Source organism: Bos javanicus, chromosome 13 (genome assembly GCF_032452875.1).
Source record: "Bos javanicus breed banteng chromosome 13, ARS-OSU_banteng_1.0, whole genome shotgun sequence".
Classification (NCBI taxonomy): Eukaryota; Metazoa; Chordata; class Mammalia; order Artiodactyla; family Bovidae; genus Bos; species Bos javanicus.
This window is the reverse complement of record NC_083880.1, coordinates 40,647,853-40,670,124: the sequence shown is the minus strand read 5'-3', so window position 1 is coordinate 40,670,124 and position 22,272 is coordinate 40,647,853. Positions and strand designations below refer to the sequence as shown.

The 22,272-nt window shown below is 45.4% G+C and overlaps 1 pseudogene; it reads left to right on the top strand.

Moving 5' to 3' along the window:
- Positions 1–17: 17 nt before the first annotated feature.
- Positions 18–15,649, top strand: LOC133259190 (S-phase kinase-associated protein 2-like; annotated as a pseudogene).
- Positions 15,650–22,272: the final 6,623 nt, after the last annotated feature.

The following is a 22,272-nucleotide window of genomic DNA, read 5'->3' as shown; positions in this document are numbered from 1 at the left end:
GGAGGTGCCGGCCGGGTGGGGCGGGGCCGGAAAGGGGCGGGGCTAGTGAGGGGGTGGCCCGGAGCAGTGGCCCGCGTGGCTCGTCGTCCTCGGCCGCACGGGACTCGGAGCTTCTCCGGCAACCGGCGACCCTCGGGCGGGAACCCTGCGTACCAGGCTGCTCCAGGGGAACCTTGGCGGACTGGTTTCCTCCTTCTCACCCACCTCGATTCATGTAGAATCTAAGCATCCACACGCACTCGTTACTTCTGCTTCCTGCTTTCTCCCGATTTTATGCCACAGCATGAATCTGGGTTAGCAACCGTATTTTTTTTTTTTTAAGTATTTTGCACTGATGACGGCTGGTTTGCGTAAACAACTCACTTATCACTGGTTATAAAATGCAATGTAGCATGTAATTCAACCTTCCAGCTACATTTATGAGTGTAAAATAATTGCTGGTGTCACTCTCCAGCACTTATTTGCAAGTTTACACTGTGCTAAAGCATTGGCAAAGGCATTATCAATGGCACCCCACTCCAGTACTCTTGCCTGGAAAATCCCATGGATGGAGGAGCCTGGTAGGCTGCAGTCCATGGGGTCGCTAAGGGTGGGACACAACTGAGCGACTTCCCTTTCACTTTTCACTTTCATGCATTGGAGAAGGAAATGGTAACCCACTCCGGTGTTCTTGCCTGGAGAATCCCAGGGACGGGGGAGCCTGGTGGGCTGCCGTCTATCGGGTCGCACAGAGTCGGACACGACTGAAGCGACTTAGCAGCAGCAGCAGCAAGGCATTATCAAATTTGATCGTCACTTGGGCCTTCTGAGGGTGCTTTCATTATCTTCCTGTAACAGACGAGAGGCCGCGATAGAGGGGGCTTAAGTCTCTTGCTTATTCACACTGCTTCTGTTTCAGTCCAAGTAAAGATCGTTTAATACTCTGTCCTTGCACTAAGAGGATACTTATATCCTTTGTTTTCTGATGGCTTTAAATACATTTTTTTTTTCAACATATAAGAAGGGAGGCATGGAAGAGGAGGAATGTATGTCCATTTGCTCAAGTCTGGAAGTCTGTCTCCCTGGAATCCTCTCCTGCCTTGACAAATCACACTCAATCCTAAAGGCTCACCTCAAGAGGTCTCTAGGGAAGTGTTTCTCCCTGCCACCTGGCAGTATTCATTGCCCCCTTCTCTGTGGTCTGATGCCACTTTGTTTAAACCACTGGTGTAGAAATTAAAGAAATGGTTAGCCCATATTTTACCTAAGAACAGTCAAAACCTGGAACCTAAGAACATAATTACCTGGAATTGTGTCTGTGGTGAAGTCCCTCGTTTCTCCTACAAAGAGCCCTTCCTCAAGTATTTGACTTCCCTGGGCAGTGCTATGTTCTCATAGGCACACATGTCCAGTAGGCATTTGGTATGGGGATGGTTAGCTGGGAAAGCTGAGTCCCTGAGAGTCCTTGCCCAGTGTTTTTCAACTTCAAGCCATAAGGAAGGTGAGGCAGTACCTCCCAGATGGTTGAGGCTGAAAGATCACAATGGGATTTCTTGCCGGTCTGCATTGAGAGAACCAGATTTAGTCCCTGGTTGCAGTGGGTTTCGAGTACAGCTAAATCCCTCTTCCTGCAGTTTGGTTGGTAAACCTGTTCTTTATTTCCACGTGCCAATAAATGATCCTTTTGCCCTAAGCTGTTTGGAGCTAAGTTCCTCTCCTTTGCATAGGAAAGAGTCTTTGTGCCAGCTCAAATCCTACGTGTTTCCACTTCCCCTCTTCTCCATAAATTTTTCCCAGCACAGAGCCCAAGGCTCCTGCCAGTTCTCATCTTCCATAGCTCTCCTTGACTTCTAACGTGTGGTATTGCATCTTACATTTTCCTTATCTCATCTGTAAATATTCTCTTTCTTCTAATATATCAGGACAAGCTACGCTTTGCTGGAATAATAAATAATGGCTGAAATCTCATCAGCTGACCAAAAGTGTGGTTGAGCTCCCTCCAGGGCTGTTTGTCCTCCACATGGTGACTCAGGGATCCAGCTGTTTTCATCCTGCGGTTCTGTTAGCTCAACATGTGACCACCACAGCCACTACCAAAGGAAGGCAGGGCAAGAGGGCTGCCCTGAATGTTCTGAAGGGCTAGGCTTGATGGTGGCTTACATAATTTCTACTTACATTCATTTGACCAAATTCCAATCACTTGGCTCCCAGCTGAAGACAAGATTGGGAAATATTGTGGGGAAATATTTCCCAATCTCATCTTTTGGAGTACTCAATAAATAGAAAAAGGAAACAGGATGGGGGAACACAGCATTGTCTCTGCCACACTCCTTAGTTAAGCCGCAAATCAAATTATTAAATATCTATTTAAAGTCCACAGCCTTTGCTGCCTATGTGGGCACCATTAGCAAAATAAATCATTGTCTTGCTACCATCACCTGTCTTATCCATCACTAGCAAGGACAAAGTACAGCCACGGCATATGAAATAAGTGAAGTAATTAAGTCACATTTTGACCAATAATAAACAAGCCTCATACCACAAGTCTTATTAAATATCCCAAATGAACTGCACAGACAATTGCTACAGACATTTTAAAAAGATACAGATCTAGTCATCTAAAGGGGTAGTCAGAGATGATAGGGAGGAAATAGATTGACAAGGAGTCTTGAAATCTCAGTGAGATTGGGTTGGAAATGAGATGTGTGTGGAAGAAGACATTGTAAGTTCCCTGGAGGCAGGGATGTGTCTTTATTGATTTTGTGATGAGCATCCAGTAGATTGTTAATATTTTCATGGTATTGAATTTTGAGAGCGGTAGTTCTCAAAATGTGGTTAAGGGATCCCTAAGATCCCAGAGATTCATTCAGTGGGTCCATGATGTTAAAACTTTTTATAATAATATTAAGATGTGATTTGGGGGAGTTCCCTGGTGGTCGAGTGGGTAGAACTCCAAGCTTCCAATGCAGAGGACATGGGTTCAACACCTGGCTGAGGAACTAAGATCCCACATGCTGCACAGCCAAAAAAATGTGTGATTTTCTGTCTTCACTTTCATTCTCCAAGTGTATAAAGTATATAATGGAAATTTCTAGAGGCTATGTGATGGGATCTCTCAACGAATTGCCAATCAGAAACAGCTGTGGCAACCCAGTTGTCTTCTGTTAAGTCAGACACTGAAGAATTTCAAAAAATATAAAACAGTGCCAATCTCCTCACTAATCTGGGTTTGGGAAAAATAGTTGTTTTCATAAGCATGTTACTTCTGTTAGCATGTTAAGGGCTTCTTGTTATTTTTAAATGAATTAATAATTATTTATTTTAGCATTTTAAATATTTCTAAAATTTTCTCAGGTTTGATTTCAAACATGGTAAATATTGACAGATATAATTACCTGAACAAAACCTCTTTGGGGTGCTGGATAATTTGTAAGAGTATAAAGGAGTCCCAAGGCCAAACACTTTGAGAACCTCTATCTTAAGACATAAGAAATGGAAATAGAATCAACAAATTTCTGCTCTTAGAACCCAATCCAAAGCTACTTTTTCAGATTTCTAGGATTTTGATATATTGAGATCTTACACAATAGGCAATCATCATCACCAAGTGTAATTCACGGGTACAAATGAACATGACGTTGGTGAAAGCATGTGTGCTCCTATGCAGTCCTGTCCTGGCTGAACTTCAGAATGCAGCTCAGAAATGTAGATAACTGAAAGATGCATTTGTAAGGCCTCCATCTGTACACATTGATGAATGTATTCAGAAAGATTATTTCCTTCTCAACTTTCTCCATCTGTGCTCACACCTTAAGTTAACCAAAGACATTAAACAATGAGCATCGTACCCCAAAGTGTTGAGAAAGGGAAACTGTAATGAAATGATGTTAGGGTTAAATTGCATTAAGTGGCCTACATTTCTGTGGCCATTTTAGAGCCTTTTTTCATGCCTCATCTCTCAATTTCTCCAACCACAAAAATCTCTCTTTTTTTTTCAAGGCCTTGTATCCCTCAGATGCTTTTAGAATTGATGCTGTATGTTTGTAAGTGTGACACGTTGTGACTGACATTTTCGCAAAGTTTGGCTGGCTGTACATAGTTTGGTTTCAAAGAACAGGATTTGGCCAAAACCACAAATCTAAATCATACTTATTATTACATGGGTTTCAGTGACAAATCCCATGCTCTAAAACATAACCCCAAACAGTCAAAGTCCGCTAGAATGTGATTTGCTTATAAAGCAGGTACTAGACGTTCTCGGTCAGCACCATGAAAGACTCCTGCTACATTTCACCCCATAATATGACATTTCAGAAGATCCTGGCAGATTTCTGTTTAAGGCCACAGGTTATATTGTCTCCTAAAGCAAAAGACAGGACACTGACAGAAGGCACATGTTTCAAGGAGTCAAATGGTAATAATTCCCTTTGGGTGTGTAAGTGGAGAGACTGGAGGGAAACAGCCTCGTTTCAAGGATAATAAAGCGTGAAGCACTCAGAAGTATTGAAGGTACAACCTCAACCCTACAAGCTGATAAGCAGGCCTAGACTTTTATTTATAGTGACATGAGTGACATTTATCTGCCTTTCATTGGAACATCTAATCCACTTGTCAAGGTGTGTCTTAAGCGGACACCTGATTTCTGGCCAGAGTTGGCAGGCTTCGAATACAAATGTGACTGCCCTGGCTGAAATTCAGGATTGAAAAAAAAAAAATGATGGAGATATGAAATCATCAGGGAAATACATCAACTTGATTTCAGTTTGCTGCAGAGACAACATCGCCTGAATAGGGTATTGGCTTTGTGGTAGAAATTATCGTCAGTCAATTAAAGTAGAAACAGAGATGAATTACCGAAGGGTTCACAAACCTCAGTATCTCTTGTTGTTGTTTAGTCACTGAGTTATGTCCAACTCTTTTGCAACCCCGTGGACTGTAGCCTGCCAGGCTTCTCTGTCCATGGGATTTTCCAGGCAAGAATACTGGAGTGAGTTGCCATTTCCTTCTCCAGGGGATCTTCCCAACCCAGGGATCAAACCCACATCTCTTACATTGGCAGGCAGGTTCTTTACCTGGGAAGCCCCAGTATCTCCCTACTTAGCCCTTAAGTTCAATCGTAACAGAATTGTAGCTGTCTCTTCCTTATGCCAAATTATTAACAGAGTCCAGTTTTAGGAAGTGAAAACCAACATGAATCAAGAACGTACACAAATACTGCCTGACTTCTCTGGAGGCACTGAGGGGGATCCAGACAGTGGTTCCCTCTTCAGGGCCTGGCAGTAGAAGATGATGTAAAGTGTAACCACATTTCAAATTAAGTAGCAATAAGCAACTGAAAGAGCAGTACAAGAAGAAAAAAAAAAAAAAAAAGCCATAGTTACCTCCAAACAAATTAAACAAACAGGACTTACTGTAAGAGTTCAGAAGAGAGAAAGAGTAAAAGGCTGGTGTGGGCAGGAGCTCAAGTAAGACTTCATGGGAAGCAGGACTGGAAAGAATCTTGAAGGATGAGCCAGTAGGTAAGATCTTCACTAGAACAACATGCATTAATTAACTGCAGGGATCCCATCCCCTCAACACATAAACACACACACACACACACACACACACACAGGCATTCTTGGCTCCTTTCTGTCCACGTGGTTCCTTGGCCATGCCACCTGGCACCCCCCCACCTCCCCACGCTGCTGTCCATGGTGCTACAGAGCAGGGCCTCTATGTCACAGGCTACACCTCACCTTCAGGCTAAAGGACAACCACGTTAGGAAAGTCTGTGCTGTTTCCTTTGCCCTAAATAGTGCTGTGCCCAAATATAGTTCTGTTTTCTTTTTTTTAAACCAACTTCATTTCGCTTTAATTTACATACATTGAAATGCATCCGTTTCAAGTGTACACTTCAATGAATTTTGACCAGTGTATATACTTGTGAAACCACCACTACAACTGGGACATAGAATAATTCCATTGCCCCCCACACACACAAAGTTCCCTGTGCTCCTGTGCATGGGGTGGCAACTCCTCCCCTCACCCCTGGCCTCAGGCAACAATTAATCTGCATTTTGTCCCAGTAGAATAGTTTTTCTAGTGTGTGCTTGTGTGCTCATTCGTGTCTGACTCTTTGCGGCCCCATGGATTGTAACCTGCCAGTCTCCCCTGTCCATGGAATTCTCCAGGCAAGAATACTGGAGTGGGTTGCCATTTCCTCCTCCAGGGGATCCTTTTGACCCAGGGATCAAACCTGTGTCTTCTACATTGGCAGGCAGGTTCTTTACCACTAGCACCACCTGGCAAGTTTTTTGTTTGTTTTCTAGATTTTCCTATAAATGAAACCTACCATTTGTAGTCTTTTGTCTGATGTCTTTTCCTCAGCGTAATGGTTTTGAAACATCCATATTCTGTGAATCAATCCTTTGTTAATTGCTATGTCTATGTCCCACAATTTCTTGGATCTTCACCTCTTGGTGGATATTTGAGTTGTTTTCAGCTTTTTGGAATAGAGCTTCTGTGGACACCCATGTACAAATTTTTTGTGTTTGCAAATACACTTTTCATTTCTTTAGAGAAAATACTAGGAATAAGAATTGCTGGTAACATATATGGCTTCCCTGGTGGCTCAGACAGTAAAGAATCCACCTGCCATGTGGGAGACCTGAGTTCAATCCTTGGATTGGGAAGATTCCCTAGAGGAGGGCATGGCAACCCGCTCAAGTATTCTTGCCTACAGAATCCGCATGGACAGAGGAGCCTGGTGGCCTACAGTCCACCGGGTCGCAAAGAGTCGGATGCAACCGAGCAATATTTATGTTATATATGTTTGATGATTATAGGCATGGCCTCTATGAGCATTCTTGTCATTGTCTAAAACCTTAGGAGGCTCTCTGATTTCTATGAGTGGAATTCATACTCCTTAGACTAGCATCTTTGGCCCTCTGCCATCTGCTTTTCATTATTTTGCTTTTCCACCTCGCTAGTATACTTATACTTCACTCACTCACACACAATTGAACTTGCTTGTCCACAACTGAGCCAAATATAAGTGGCAGTGCTTCCAGGACTACACATGGATTTCCTCCTCTTTCTGCCTCGTTGTCTGCGACCACATACCTACCATAGGTTTAAGTCCTAACTTAGATGTGTGACTTATGTACATTCTTAAGACAAATTTCACAGATATCATGAATCTTGAAATTTTGTTTGTCTCTAAACATTCCAAGCATGTTTGTAAGATTTCAGAAATCCTCTTTTTGAAGGGTGGGGAATACAGAAGGCATTCTCTTCACAGATTCAGTCTTCAGGCATTTAGTGAGCATCTACTATGAGCAAGGCATAGTAGTAGATACATTTGTAGAGTCTCCGTAGGATCGGTGTGGGTCACTGCAGCAGTCTAAAAAGGGCAAGTAGCAGACAGCTCCAAGGGAGCATGAAGTGACCACATGGGCTGATACAATTTTATCTGAAGCACAAACAAGAAAACTGGAATGTACAGTTCATAATGATTACAAAGAGGAAAAAAAAGAAAGGGTTTATCTCACCCTGTCTCACTCAACTGTTTTCTGTTGTCAACTTAAAAAATACACAGTGCAAGAGTTGCAAGTTAAGTTTGGTTTGAGGCAAAATGAGGACTGTAGCCTGGGAGACAGCGTTTCAGATAGCTCTGAGAAACTGCTCCAAAGAGGCAAGGGGGAAGGTCAGTACATATGTGATTTTGGCGAAGGTAGAGTACATGCAATTAAGCACATTATTTTTTACAGAAGGTTCTGATGGTCATGAGGAGCAGCTGTCACCATGAAGAATTTCATGCTTTTCTAGATAAAGAAGATGTAAAAACTGGGCTCATAAAATTGGCCCCTGAAAATATCTAACTATCTGGAGATGTGTTCTATCAGTTCCCCAACCCCCACCCCGAGCACAGAGGGTCTCATTACTGCTCTCCACCCTGAACTCCTTTCAGGGGGTGTCGAAGATCAGCAGCACATGCTTTAATCCTGTAGAGGTAGATGGTAAGTGCCAATTCATAGTTGACACTCTTGCCAATTTGTCATTAACACCCTTCAAGATGGGCTTCCCTGGTGGCTCAGCTGGTAAAGAATCTGCCTGCGATGTGGGAGACCTGGGTTCGATCCCTGGATTGGGAAGATGCCCTGGAGAAGGAATGGCTACCCACTCCAGAGAATTCTCCAGTATTCTAGCCTGGAGAATTCCATGGACTGTATAGTCCATGGGGTCACAAGGAGTCAGCCACGACTCAGTGACTTTCACTTTCACTCTTCAAGGTAAACCTAATTATGAAGATGAAAATAAGGATGGCCGGGAGAAGAATTGTGCATTTAAAAATATTACCAGTAGCCCACTTTGCTAAATTTGCTAAAACCATGCCAATTTGAAGGAGAAAGTCCATTGGTGTAGAAAGCATGCAAGCACCATTTCTCATTTCTTGTATTTTTTAAAAAACTAATTCCCACTGTTCTGCAAATCCTCGTTTTCTTTTCTGAAATGAATCTTCTACCTGGACTAGTGCACGTCTTTGTCTTAGAATATGTTACTCAAATAGAATCACTCAAGAAACTTGAATAAGAACTAAGACAGAATTGGACACTTGTGTAATGCAGAAATGAGTCATGACTCAAATTCTAGTTGCACAATGTGGGAACTAGTCCAGCACCATGAGAGAGTGCCTCAAATTAATTAGTACTTTCAGAAAGTTAACAAAGGTAAGAACCTGAAAGCTTTTCTGTGTGTGAATGGCAGTCACGTGTTTCTATCTTTCTATCACGGGATCACTTACTTAAGGAGAACTGGCTTAGAAACCTCTGTCTTTTACAGTGAGCACTTTAGCTGATGTCTGGGAAAAACAGGCTTTTATGATACCAAAGACTGGAAATATTTTTCATGCAGCTGATCCCATGACCCAAGGTGAATCAAATAAAGCTCCAAAGAATATGTTTCCCTCTGTCTAGTACCCAGAGATCCCACAGCATGTGAGCCTGACTTTTACTGTCCAGTCCATAGTCTCCTCCTGAAATCTCATTCGTTTTTGCCCAGCCAATCAGCACTGTGTCAGGCTCCAGATGCTACGGCCCTAAAAGATGCTTCATTGGAGAGAGGAATAAGACATGTGGAGCTTTAAGTTTACATAGTGACCCAAGTCACTGGCCTGACTCTAGACCTACCGCTGTGTGGCCTTGAATAAGCCTCTCGCCTCCTTGGGACCTCACTGTCCTCACTTGTAAAGCCACTTGCTACACCCAGTCACCTCTGAGGATACTTCTGGCTCTAACCATCCAGTATTAGACACCCCTTCCTTGTCCAAATGCCTGTGGCATTTGTGATCTTCACTGAATACGCTGACATACACAGCTTGTTGCCACTTGTTTTCAGCTGAATGGGGCTTCCCTCCCCAATGACTGCGGTCATTCAGTGCTTTTGGTGACGTTTGATAGATCTTGACTGCACAGCTTTGTGTCAGCCTCTTTTGCAGGTGCTGGGTGTTTATCAAAAATGACCTGTTCTCCTAGATTCTACAGTCTTGCTTGGGGTAGGGAGCAACTAAGTGAAGAAACAACATGTAATTGGGTTGTGATAAGTGCTATGGAGTAAAATAAAACAGGGCCTAGGGATAGAGCATGAGAGTGGGGTGTGGGCTCTATTTCAGTGTCAAGAAAAGCTATTTTCCATACTTTAAAATTGGAGTGTGCACATGTGTGCTAAGTTGCTTCAGTCATGTCTGACTTTGTGCAACCCTGTGGATGGTAGACTGACAGGCTCCTCTGTTCATGGGATTCTCCAGGCAAGAATACTGGAGTGGGTTGCCTCGCTCTCCTCCAGGAGATCTTCCCAACCCAGGGACGAAGCCTGCGATTCTTAACGTCTCCTGCACTGGCAGGGGGGTTGTTTATCACTAGCACCACCCGGGAAGCCCTAACATTGGGTTATAATTAACATATATGCTTCTGACACCAGTTTCAGTGTGTAATTGCAATTCTCCATCAAGCAATTCTCTGACACCAGCTGGGTGTCCTACAATTCAACTAGGTTCTGACACTGTCTACCCCGAGACAGCATCAGACCATGTTCATGCAAGTTCGTGTGTTCGATGCACAGTGAGGCCAAACAAACAGAAAGGTCAGAGTTTGGAGCAGAGCAAGTTTTACTGCCGGGCCATGTAAGGAGACAAGGTAGTTCTTGCCCTGAAAAACCTCTAGTTTCCAAAAGAGTTTCGGGAAAGCATTTTTAGGACCAGGGAAGGGAGTGGTGTCATAGGTCTGAGGTCAGCTTGTGCAGTTATCTGACTGGCTGATGCTGAGGCAGAAGGATGGGATCACAGGGATTCAGAGTGTCTCAGCCCTCAGGCTCCAGGAGGCTTGGGGCTCTGTGCTCTCGGTCTTCAAGTAGTCAACATCTTCCATTTGTTGGAGACTGGGAGGCTTTTACATCTTTAAAACAACTCAGGAAATTTGCATCCAATATTGTTATCTAGATAGTTTGTGTGTGTGTTAGTCACTCAGTCGTGTCCCACTCTTTGCGACCCCATAGACTGCAGCCCACCGGGCTCCTCTGTCCATGGGATTTTCCAGGAAAGCATACTGGAGTGGGTTGCCATTTCCTTCTCCAGGGGATCTTCCTGACCCAAGGATCAAACCCGGGTCTCCTGTACTGCAGGCGGATTCTTTACCAACTGAGCTACGAGAGGAGCTAAAGCAGAGGATGGGGGTGGGGGGAGACATGTCCCTCCCCCAACCCAGGAAGGCCCCAAGGGGTACTTCTTGGTTACAATTTCTGCCCCTCCACCTTTCTTTGGTATTCCTGTCAACTACAAATTGGCACTTGCCATCTACTTATCTATTTGGTGGCTATGGTTTTCCCAGTGGTCATGTATGGATGTGAGAGTTGGACTGTGAAGAAAGCTGAGTGCCGAAGAATTGATGCTTTTGAACTGTGGTGTTGGAGAGGACTCTTGAGAGTCCCTTGGACTGCAAGGAGATCCAACCAGACCATTCTAAAGAAGATCAGCCCTGGGTGTTCTTTGGAAGGAATGATGCTAAAGCTGAAACTCCAGTACTTTGGCCACCTCATGTGAAGAGTTGAGTCTTTGGAAAAGACTCTGATGCTGGGAGGGATTGGGGGCAGGAGGAAAAGGGGACGACAGAGGATGAGATGGCTGGATGGTATCACCGACTCAATGGACGTGGGTTTGAGTGAACTCCGGGAGTTGGTGATGGACAGGGAGGGAGGCCTGGCGTGCTTCGATTCATGGGGTTGCAAAGAGTTGGACATGACTGAGCGACTGAACTGAACTGAACTGAACTGACAGGCTAAAGTGGGAATCTGGGAGGCGGGCACCTCTGCAATTAATGAGCACATTTAAAACTCCCCAACCTGCAGACGCCACACACAGGAAACATTTCCAGGAGACAGCCAACCAGAGGACCAATGCCACCACCAGTTTCACGTGGGGATGGGGGTTCTAGACTTCTGACTGCTTTCAGGCATGGGGGTCTCCACCCTGGAGAAGGAGGAGATGGACAGTGAGACTATCCCCCAGCAACTGCTTTCAAACCTGGGCCACCCACAGAGTCCCCCATGAAAATGGCTGAAAAGCAAAGGAAATGACAAGGACTTTGAAATTATCCGCAGACCTAAGCTAAACAAGAGAACTTTCCAGCTATTTCTTGGGACTCCCTTCCAGACGAGCTACTCTTAGGAATCTTTTCCTGTCTGTGCCTCCCTGAACTCCTGAAAGTCTCCAGTGTTTGTTAAGAGACAGCATTATCTAGAGTTTGATGAGTCTCTCTGGCAGACTGTGGACCTCACGGGCAGAAACCTCTACCCAGATGTGGTTGGTCGGCTTCTGTCCTGATGGGTAGTTGCCTTCTGCTGCCCGTGATCATTTATGGACCAATTGTTAGTTGAATATTTCAGCCCTTTTTGTCTACAGCACCTGGACCTATCAAACTTAGTGATTGACGTGTTTACCCTCCACGGCCTTCTGTCTCACTGCTCCAAGTTGCAGAATCTCAGCCTGGAAGGCCTCCGGCTTTCTGATCCCATTGTTGATAATCTTGCTAAGAAAACAAATTTAGTGCAACTCAACCTTTCTGGGCATTCTGGATTCTCTGAATCTGCCCTGAAGATTTTGCTGAGCAGCTGTTCCAGATTGGATGAGCTGAGCTGAAACTCTCTTGGTGCTTTGACTTCACTGAAAAGCACCTATAGGTGGCTATTGCACACGGTGTCGGAAGAAGGCAATGGCACTCCACTCCAGTACTCTTGCCTGGAAAATCCCATGGACAGAGGAGCCTGGTAGGCTGCAGTCCATGGGGTCGCATAGAGTTGGACATGACTGAGCAACTTCACTTTCACTTTTCACTTTCATGCATTGGAGAAGGAAATGGCAACCCACTCCAGTGTTCTTGCCTGGAGAATCCCAGGGATGGGGGAACCTGGTGGGCTTCCACCTATGGGGTCGCACAGAGTTGGACACTACTGAAGCGACTTAGTAGCAGCAGCAGCAGCAGCATACGTGTCGGAGACCATCATCCAGTTGAATCTCAGCAGGTACCAAAGGAATCTGCAGAGATCAGATATCTCTGCCTCAGTTGGGAAGATGTCCCAATCTTGTCCACCTATACTTAAGTGATAGTGTTATGCTGAAAAGTGACTGCTTTCTAGATATTTACCAACTCAGCTACCTCCAACATAGCACTCAGTCAGTGCTATGACATAATACCTGAAACTTTACTTGAACTTAGAGAAATTCCCACACTAAAAACACTACAGGTCTTTGGAATCATGCTGGATGGTAACCCTCAACTGTTAAAGGAAGCCCTCCCTCATCTACAGATTAATTGCCCCCATTTCACCACCATCGCCAGGCTGACCATTGGCAACAAGAACCAAGGGATATGGGGCATCAAATGCTGACTGTCCCTGGAGAAGCCCAGTTGTCTATGATGAATCTGTTGTAGGATGGTGTCTCCTTTTTTCTTTGAACAGGAAAAGTAGGCAGGAACCCCAACTGTGGAGAGCTCAGCTATTTTTATTCTTGATTTTCTGTTGCCTTCCTTCTACAAGTATATTAGAGAACCATTGGAGAGACAAAACTGTGAAGTGTTGCTTTTTAGAAATGATTATGAAAGCTTTTATCACTGCTGCTGCTGCTGCTGCTAAGTCGCTTCAGTCGTGTCCGACTCTGTGCGACCCCATAGACGGCAGCCCACCAGGCTCCCCCGTCCCTGGGATTCTCACTGCTATACCCTTAAAAGCCTAAGTTCTATGCTTTTTGAAATTTTAGGGAGACTGAACCTTTAATTTCAAGATACCTTAAATAGCAAAATTTGAACCACATTTTCCAAGTGCCCTTCTCAGAAAATCTATTTAGAATCAGGCTTAAAAATTACCACCAGCAAATCATTTTCATAGCCTATATGGCAACTGAACTTTCTTCTATTCAATTTTTCAGCACTGCTTTATTGTAAGACATAGGTTGCAAAAAATAATAAGCTATTTGTATTGTAAGCTGAACAGAATGAGAATCAGAGTAGATTTGCAGCAATATCTTCTGAGGATAGCAAGAAAAATAGACATCTCAACTGTGCCTTTAGATTTGAAATCAGGTTGATGGAAACAAATAGCCCCAGGTCATTCACCTTAAAACCTAAATAAAGGAAGAAATGATAAGCCAACCAGAGGTGTAGAACTGGTATAGAATTTAAAGGCTCAAGAGACAGTTTTCTATGACAGGTTAACCTGGGGGATCCTCTAATGCCCATTAATGAAGTCCCATTTATGTACAGTTGGGAAGGTCCCCTGGAGGAGGAAATGGCAACCCACTCCAATATTTTTGCCTAGAGAATCCCATGGACAGAGAAGCCTGGTGGGTTATAGTCCATGGGGTTGCAAAGAGTCAGACATGACTGAGGGACTAATACTTATCTACTTATCTACCTCTACAAAGATTAAATCATGTCCTGCTGCAGCTGCTGACCTTCAACACCCCATGAAAGGAATTCAGGGTGGAGAACAGAAATGAGGCCCTCAGTCCTGGGGGCGGGTGAGGACTGGCAGGACATGTCTTCAGGCAGATATTTCCAGGAGCTGATTTTAGAAGCCCAATTCTTGTATCTCCCCATATCTAGAAAAAGCACTGAAATCGTCCATGGTGAAGATGGTTCCCTACGACTAGCAAAGGCTTCACGAGACCAGGAGAAATCTTCTGGAAAAACATATACTTGATGGTATGTGCTTCCCCCTTCACCAAAGGTCACATTTTTACTGACCTTCCCCCCAACCTCTTGAGAGCATTTTCTCAGTGCATTTTGCCTCAAGTAAAACTTAGTTTGTTACTCTCACATTGTGCATTTTTTAACAGCCTTTTAAAATTATTATTAGACATTGATTTACTTATTTGGTTGCCCCAGGATCTTTAGTTACAGCATGCAAACTCTTAGTGCAGTATGTGGGATCCCGTTCCCTGATTAGTGATCGAACCTGGGCCCCCTGCAGTGGGAGCACAGAGTCTTAGCCACTGGACCATCAGGGAAGTCCCTGTGCATTTTTAAAAAGTTTTTAAAAGTTGACACTCCTCAATCTTGAGAAGAGCAAGTTTTGGACAAGAAAAGGAATGAAGGGTCTCTGTGGAGGTACAGTCCCTGTTGGGTTACAGTCCCACAGGTTGAGGGCTCAGTCCTCCAAGACTGTCCTCCTCTGAGACCTCAGAGACCACCTGAAGGCCTGGCCATAACCTGTGCTTCTAACCCAGGGGCTGTAGATCAGAAGTGCCCATGACCTCCTCCTCAGGAGGTCATTAATTTGCTAGGGTGGCTCACAGAACTCAGAGACACATTTTACTTACTAGCTTATCAGTTCAGTTCAGTTCAGTCGCTCAATCATGTCTGACTCTTTGCAACCCCAAGGACTGCAGCACGCCAGGCCTCCCTGTCCATCACCAACTCCAACCAACTTTTCTCAAACTCATGTCCACTGAGTCAGTGATGCCATCCAGCCATCTCATCCTCTCTCGTTCCCTTCTTCTCCTGCCTTCAATCTTTCCCAGCATCAGGGTCTTTTCCAAGGAGTCAGTTCTTCACATCAGGTGGCCAAAGTATTGGAGTTTCAATTTCAGCATCAGTCCTTCCAATGAATATTCAGGACTGATTTCCTTTAGGATGGACAGGTTGGATCTCCTTGCAGTCCAAGGGACTCTCAAGAGTCTTCTCCAACACTACAGTTCAAAAGCATCAATTCTTTGGTGCTCAGCTTTCTTTACTATCTTATCAGTTTGTTATAAAAGGACCTCACCTATGAACAGGCAGATGGAAGAGATTCATGGGGCTAGTGGGTGAGAAGGGCATGGAGCTTTCCTGTTCTGGGGTCCACCATTCCCTCCAATTCAATATGTTCATCAACTTGGACCCTCTCCGAACTTACACTTTGGGCTTTTCTGCAGGCTTCATCTGGTGGGCATGATGGATCACTGACTCCATTTCCAGGCCCTCTCTCCTCCCCTGAAACCAGAGGGTGGAACTGAAATTCCCAACCATCCAATCAAGGCTGGTTCTCCAGCCTCATTAACCTCACAAAAGAAATCTCTACTCGCTCTCAGAACTTGGAAAATTCCCTGAGTTTCAGGAGCTCTGTGCCAGGAACTGGGAAACCAAGACCATATATATATATATATTTCTTATGATAAGTCATAATATCACAACCAGCCATATGGTGAACAGTTCTTAAATAGTCAGTGAACTTTGACAATTGTGCAGATGCATGGTAAAGTTAAAACAGGTCTGAACCTGCTGTAGCATGTTCTCGTCATTTCCCTCCTTTGAATTTGACTGGCCTGACTGACTTGATCCCAATGCAGAATGTGGCAGAAGGGATAGTAAGTATGTGACTCCTGAAGCCAGGTTGCTGCTGCTGCTGCTGCTAAGTTGCTTCAGTCGTCTCCGACTCTGTGCAACCCCATAGACGGCAGCCCACCAGGCTCCCCGTCCCTGGGATTCTCCAGGCAAGAACACTGGAGTGGGTTGCTATTTCCTTCTTCAATGCATGAAAGTGAAAAGTGAAAGTGAAGTCGCTCAGTCGGGACCAACTCTTAGCAACCCCATGGACTGCAGCCTACCAGGCTCCTCCATCCATGGGAATTTCCAGGCAAGAGTACTGGAATGGGATGCCATTGCCTTTCCGAAGCCAGGTTAGACAAGGCAATACAGCTTCCAGTCTGAAGGGAAAGCGTCTCTTGCTCTCTCTCAATTCATCCACTAGGTTATGAGGATGCCAAGAAATCACATGGAGAGGCCAGGTGTTGCCATTCTGGCCAACAGCTCCCGCTGAGGTCCCGGCCTGGGGATGTTGGTTTTCTCCTTGTCAAGTTGCGTGTGCTAGGCGAGGAGGTGCGGAATCCAAGCAGGACTTAGGGAAGCCCAGGCAGAGACAGCCTCATCAGGAAAGCATTGGAGGCCAGGTCAGAGCGCTGGTGGACAGGGATAAGAGGCAAGGGGCCTCTCCCCAGCCTGTGGTCTGCTTCTTATGGGCCAGGGATCATCCCTCACCCCGCCTCTCCCCCTCCATGAGAATATAGCTAGGTCAGAGTCCCTGCCTATAATCACCAGAATGGAGAAAGATGGCCATGACCCCAAAAGGCAGCTACAATAATATGTGACATCTATTTAAAATCTCAGCAGCTTTCTGCTGCCCTGAAGGAGCTTGTTGGGTTTGGCAAATGGATGCAGCATTAGGCTGGAGGGGTCAAGTAAGGCCACAGACCAGTTTTGCAATTGAGAGCCGGTGTGCTACTCTAGACTCACGTGGGCCAATGTCATCTCCCCTGTTCCGACAAGAGAGGCTTGGCGTGACTTGGAATCTAGGTTCTGCAGGAAGTGATAAAGCGAGGTGCTGTGATGACTGCTTTTCTGACCGGGGCAGCACTGGCCACATAAACATCCACACGCTCCTCATTTGATGATGAGCTCAGGCCAAGATGGGCCTCCAAGGGGAAAGCTTTGAGTCTCCTTTTGCTCGCTCCGAGCAGGGTTTGAGAGTCCTACTGGGTTGAGAGTCTCTTCAAATATCTCAAGTTTGCCCAGCGGGAATGATGTCAACCTTCCGTTTTTAATCAGCAGTTCTTCCCCTGAGGCCACAGAGAAGATGGGATGCAATCTGTCCCTACCCAGTTCTCGCAGAGCTGCTTCTGTAGGAAGAAACAGGGAAGACATTCGATTTCCCAGGTCATTGTATTGCCCATGGGGTCCCTGCAATATTCTGTTTCTGGAGATTTCCTGGGGGAGAGGGTTGGAGGTGGGAGCTGGCTAAACCAGGGTCCTGGTCCTTTCCGTCTACGCAGAGGACTCTTGGAAAGGCACTACACCTTAAGGATTCAGGTCACAAATAAACCTTCAAAAGTCCTTGTAAACATTTGTTAAATATTCATTTATTAGAATAAAACAGACTCTCCCATGTGACATGAGGGCAACATTATGTGTGGAGCCCTGTATCAAGGTCACAGGACAAAAATCTCTGGAACTGACCAAGCCCCATGGCAACTGTTGCCATGAGCCTCTGGATCTAAACCTGCCAGTTGCCTGATCCCATGTTAGGTAAAATACCCACCCTGCTACCACTCTATAGCATTCTAACCAATCACCTAATGCCACCATTCCAGTAGGAATTTTCTCTGTCTTGAGGCTATGAAAACTGGCTACTCGCCCGCATCAGAGATGGCAATGGTAACCCACTCCAGTACTCTTGCCTGGAAACTCCCATGGATGGAGGAGCCTGGTAGGCTGCAGTCCATGGGGTCGCTAAGAGTCGGGCCCAACTAAGCGACTTCACTTTCACTTTTCACTTTCATGCATTGGAGAAGGAAATGGCAACCTACTCCAGTGTTCTTGCCTGGAGAATCCCAGGGACGGGGAGCCTGGTGGGCTGCTGTCTATGGGGTTGCACAGAGTCGGAAACGATTAGAGGGACTTAGCAGCAGCAGCAACAGCAGTAGCCCACGTAAGAGGTCAGCTCTCCCTTGAACCAGTCTGCTGTTCTAACAGTGTCTTCCACTCTAATAAACTTTATTTTTCTCTTATTTTGCCTCATGTCTGGAAATTCTTCTCCAACCTGCAGATGGGCCATGACAATAAGTGCCCCAGGAACCTTCAGAATCCTTCCGCACAATACCAAGAAATTTGTGTGGGACCTCCCAGATGGGCCAGTGGTTAAGAATCTGCCTTGTGATGCAGGGGATGTGGGTTCAATCCTTGGTGGGGAAACTAAGATCCCACATGCCGTAGCTAAGTCCAGGAGCCACAACTACTGAGCTTTCGAGTTCTGAAGCTCGTGAGCCATAAATAGAGGGTCTGTGAGCAGCAACCAAAGATCCCACATGACAAAACTAAGACCTGATGCAGCCAAATAAATAAATAAGTAAAAGTAAAACAAAGAAAAATGAAGAAGAAACTTGTGAAGTTATTCAACTTCGGGCAAGATAATGTGCAAACTGAGAATTATTATTACTGTGCATATACCTGTTTCTTCACATGAAAACTCAAAATGTTCGTTTGGGTTTTCCTGTAAGTTCTTATGGAAAAAAAAAAACACCTGAATGATCTTTTGGGCCAATCCAATATATTAATAATCGTTCCTCTCCCACATTCTCCCAAGAGGACTTGCTGAGGTTTAAGGTCACCGTGGGGTTAAAATGGGAGACTCAGGAGCCTAACGTGAGCTCTCTTCACATAAGAAAATTCTAATTGCTCACAGGTAAAAATGGTTACCTGTTCAGGTAACACCTCCCCTGGCACACTCATGCCCAGAACTACTAAGCCCCCAGTAGTCCACTTGTCAAACTCCTATTAGTCCTCTGAGACTCACTCCAAAAGTAACCTCCTGATTGAATCCATGCACAGAGGTCTATCCTGTCCTTAACATGTTTCCACAGAAAAGTGAAAGTGAAAGCTGCTCAGTCATGTCCGATTCTTTTCAACCCCATGGACTATACAGTCCAAGGAATTCTTCTGGCCAAAATACTGGAGTGGGTAGCTGTTCCCTTCTCCAGGGGATCTTCCCAACCCAGGGATCGAACCCAGATCTCCCGCACTGCAGGCTGATTTTTTACCAGCGAAGCCACCAGGAAACAGCAAGTAATAACACTATTGCATGCATGCATGTTCAGTTGCTTCAGTCACGTCTGACTCTTTGCAACCCTGTGGACTGTAGCCTGCCAGGCCCCTCTGCCCATGGGATTCTTTAGGCAAGAATACTGGAGTGGGTTGCCATGCCCTCCTCCAGGGGATTTTCCTGACCCAGGGATCAAACCCGTGTCTCTTATGCTTCCTGCATTGGCAGGTGGGTTCTTTACAACTAGTGCCACCTGGAAAGCCCAATAATACCACTAGCTAGTATTTATTGCATGCCTTTATTAAGTGAGTGACTGAATAAATCATTACTTCTTATATTATTGCCAAGGTGTCTATGAGAAATGTTTGAGCTTGGAGATTGGATGCTGGCATCTCTGAAAAGGAGAAAGAACTGGTCCTTGGCAAGAATTGGGACCAGGATGGAAGACTGACAGCATTCCCGTGACTCTGGAGAAAGCGAGGTGGTCTGCTTTCAGCTGATTTCATACCGTTGCCATAAGTATGCTCACAAGTGCTAGGAAGCCTGGCAACAGGACCCTGCAAATGCCACTTGGTAAACTTGTTGTTGTTGTTCAGTCATTAAGTTGTGTCCAGTTCTTTGTGACTTCATGGACTGCAGCACGCCAGGCTTCTCTGTCCTGCACTAACTCTTGGAGTTTGCTCAAATTCTTGTCTACTGAGTTGGTGATGCTATCTAACCATCCCGTATCCTGCTGCCCACTTCTCCTTTTGCCCTCAATCTTCCCCAGCATCAGAGTCTTTTCCAGTGAGTCAAGTCTTTGCATGAGGTGGCTGAAGTACTAGAGCATCAGCTTTTAGCATCAGTCTTTCCAGTGAATATTCAGGGTTGATATCCTTTGGAATTGACTGGTTTGATCTCCTTGAAGTCCAAGGGACTCTCAGTAAACCTCCATGGTTATTAACCAGCAGGATGCTGCAGAGTGCCTTCCTAGCTCTTGTCTCTAGCACGTTCCCTCGATCGGGAAGCATCCGGCTTTAAATTTGGGAAGACAGGAGATGGCAGACGTCCTGTCCATCAGCATCAGCTGTCGCTGTCCTTTGAGCTGCCAACGTGACAGCTGGGGAAGAGAGGGTTCAAGTTGACTGGCAGAATGTTTTACAACAAATGAGTTTGCACGTAATAATAGTATAATAAATAAGTCTCTAGAGGCACCCGGTTATCGCTTGCATTCCAAAAGTGAGATATGGCCTTACCAGAAGCTCACAGAGCCATCTGTCACCAAATATTAGTCTTGGTGTCAAAGGCTGGACCGGCCTGAGGAAATGGAAAACATCAGTGGAGGCAGGCAAATGGCGGCACCGTGTCTTTCAAAAAAGATTTAAAGGGAGCTACCTCCAGGAGCCAGAGATTTCCAGATGATTTTGAAATAAATATATAAAACCCACTACCCAAAGCGGTTAGACTTGGGGTCTTGGGTGATGAATACTAATGAGCTTTCTCGTTGGATGAGTTTAGTTTCTGTCACTCGGCATCTGTTCTTGAGTAATCTCATCCTTATCTGCTTGGATTTGGGGCTGGAATTACTGAGATCTCCTTTAATGTGTTTTTGCCAGTTTGATGCATCAAAATCTGATTGTCCCCAAAGCACTCTGCTGATGACACAACCACTGGTGACAGGAGCACTGAAAGTGGGTGAAAGCTTGAGAACTGGATAAAAGCTGTTAGGATTTGTAGTTGTTTGCTTTCCTCATTTTTTTTTTTTTTTTGGTTGAGGAAAGGAAGGAGGGAACTCACGAGCTGACCAGACAGAGAACTGGGCATAAACAACCCCACTCGTCAACAGCACAACCCTCAGACCACATGGCAACTGGGAAAGCCTGGGGTAGGGGAGCCCAAGAGGCACCTGGGTGGTTGGGAAAGGAAACGCATTAGAGGAGCAATTCACTGAGATGAGAAGTTCCAGGACATGGGCCTTTCAGAAGATCTTCATAAGGTCTTCAGCCTGGACTGGCCCTGACAGAGTCTCATCCTGGAGGATATGTGATGTCCCATTGCCATTGGGACCCTGCAGAGGACTCTACTGGGAGTTACAGGCATGGGTCCCTAGGGACAGAGTTCAAGCAAGGTCAACTTTTGTGGTTCCAAGTCACAGAATTTGCCTCTGCTCAGGTTTCTCTGTTTCGAACAATCCCGCCCCAGGCTTCCTGGACCAGGGCTGGTGGGCACTGACAGCACAGATGGCAGAGTGGTCCCCACCTCCAACCAGGCCCCTGAGGGCACCTCGCTAAACAACCCCCTCCAGACTCCTTGGACTAGAGTTCTGCTGTGATTTCAGGAGCCCCTACTGATCAGACGGACCTGTGTGAGACTTGGAGACTGGTTTGTTCTGGTGGCAGGAATGGGAGTTATTGCATTTGTTGTTCAGTTGCTCAGTTGTATCTGATTCTTTGGGACCCCATGAACTGTAGCATACCAGGCTTCCCTGTCCTTCACTATCTCCTGGAGCTTGCTCAAACTCATGTCCATTGAGTTGGTGATGCCATCCAACCATCTTATCCTCTGTCGTTCCCTTCTCCTCGTGTCCTCAATCTTTCCCAGAATCAGGGTCTTTTCCAATGAGTCGGCTCTTTGCATCAGGTGGCCAAAGTATTGGAGCTTCAGCCTCAGCATCAGTCCCTCCAATGAATATTCAGGATTGATTTCTTTTAGGATTGACTGGTTGGATCTCCTTGCAGTCCAAGGGACCCTCAAGAGTCTTCTCCAACACTACCATGCAAAAGCATCAGTTCTTTGGAGCTCAGCCTTCTCAGTTATTGCATAAAGGGGCCAGAATCCCAGCTGCACATGATAAAAATAGTTCTGGAGACAGATGGTGGCGATGGTTGCATAAGGTGAATGTGCTTAAAGCCACTGAGCCATATACTTGAAAACGGGTAAGGTGGTAAATTTCACATTACGTGAATTTTACCATGATTTTAAAAATTTCATTTTTATTTTTGACCTTGTGGCTTGTGGGATCTTAGGTCCCTGACCATGGATAGAATCTGGGATCCTGACAGTGAAAACGGAGTCTCAATCACTCCAGGGACCACTAGGGAACTTTTAAAAAAAAAAAGTTTTTTTAACTAAAAAAAAATCCACCATGGGAGAGGAGTTTCAGGGGGAATGGATACATATATATGTACTGAGTCCCTTTGCTGTTCACCT